The sequence below is a fragment of the Petaurus breviceps genome, unplaced genomic scaffold (genome assembly GCF_028583685.1).
Source record: "Petaurus breviceps papuanus isolate PSGF00001 unplaced genomic scaffold, PetGlider_PUasm1.0 173, whole genome shotgun sequence".
Classification (NCBI taxonomy): domain Eukaryota; kingdom Metazoa; phylum Chordata; class Mammalia; order Diprotodontia; family Petauridae; genus Petaurus; species Petaurus breviceps.
Window position 1 is genome coordinate 38,478,067 of NW_027185759.1, and position 1,593 is coordinate 38,479,659.

Genomic DNA, 1,593 nt, shown 5'->3' on the forward strand with positions numbered 1-1,593 from the left:
GATCCAGTGACATCAGCCTCCTGGCTGCTCCACAAACAAGACACTCCGTATTTCAGCTCTGGCCGTTTTCTCTGGATGGAGTGCTCTCCCTCCTCCACTCCAACTGCTACGTTTCTTGGCTTCCTTCAAGTCCTCCCTAAAATCCCAGCTTTTACTGGAGGCCTTTCCTAACTTCTCTTCATCCTAGTGCCTTCCCTCTCTTAATTACTTCATAATTATTCTGGATATAGCTTGCTTTGTACACATTTGTAGGTTGTAAGCTGCTTGAGGATAGGCACTGTCTTTTGCCTCTTTTTGTATTCCCAGGGCTTACTACAGTGCCTGGCACATAGTAGGCACTTCCTTTGATCATTGAACGATTGATTGCCTTGTCACTAAATCCTAAGGACCGCTAGACTTTCCTATTTGAATTGCAGCTGAAACGTTCTGCATATGTTGTCTACCCCTACTAGATTTGAGCTGGGGCTATCTTGCTTTTCTATTTGTATTTTCATTGATTAGCATAGCACTTAATATTGAAAAGCACTTAATAAATGCCCTCCCTACGGGTGGCTAGGTGGTGTGAATAGAGCACCAGCCCTGGAGTCAGGAGGACCTGAGTTCAAATTCGGCCTCAGATACTTAACACTTACTAGCCATGTGACCTTGGGCAAGTCGCTTAACCCCAATTGCCCTCCAAAAAGCAAAAAAAAAAAATGCCTTGCCTCTCGCCCTCCCACTCTTCCCTTCCTTTTTTCTCTTTCTTCCTCCTTTCCAACTTAAAACTCCAAAGGAAAAAAATGACCTCTGGAGTTCATATCCATAAGAATAGAGAGGGCCTTTTTAGAAGTGGTATCATTGGGTGGGATTGCCACTTACTTCAAGCTTTGAGTTTTCATGATACATTCATTGATAGAATTTTCCCAGCAGTGGGATCATACAGCCAGAATGACACTGTAGCCTGATAACCCCAGCCACTTGATACCAAGGCTGATATTTCTGTGTGAAAAGCATTTCTGCCAATGACACACAGTGAGCCTGCTTTTCTGGGCTGGGGTTCAGTGATGAGGTTGGGCACAGGATTGTGCAGGCAGGGGTCTTTTCTCATTGGTTTTGTCTCCACAAAACGCATTAGGGAAAAAAACCCCAACAACACAAACTCCCACCTCCTTCCCACCCCTTTTTTTTCTGGTTCAATTTGAAAATGGCAAATAGTAAACTCCTGACCTGAAGAGAAACTCAATAAATCATTAAAATTCTGCTGCCTGCAAGCCCAGCTCTGACTAATCCCTCACATTCTGCATTATCGGATACATTAAAGACTTTTTGTTCCCCTCGCCAGCCGCCTCATTCCTGTTTGCTCTAACTGCCTTCTGCTGAATCTTTGAGAATCAGCAGGATGGGATTTTCATTTGACTCCCAATGCATTGGGAAGGGGGATGGGAAGGTGGGGAAACTTTTCTACATTGGCGTAGAGTTATAATCAACCTTTGCATTTGCTGAGGGGCATAGCTGAATACGAATTTAGGTAAATTTAGTGAATTTAGCATGGTAAAGTGGAGAAAACATAGACCATTGAGTGAGGAGACTAACTCAATTCCAAATGAGTTTAAA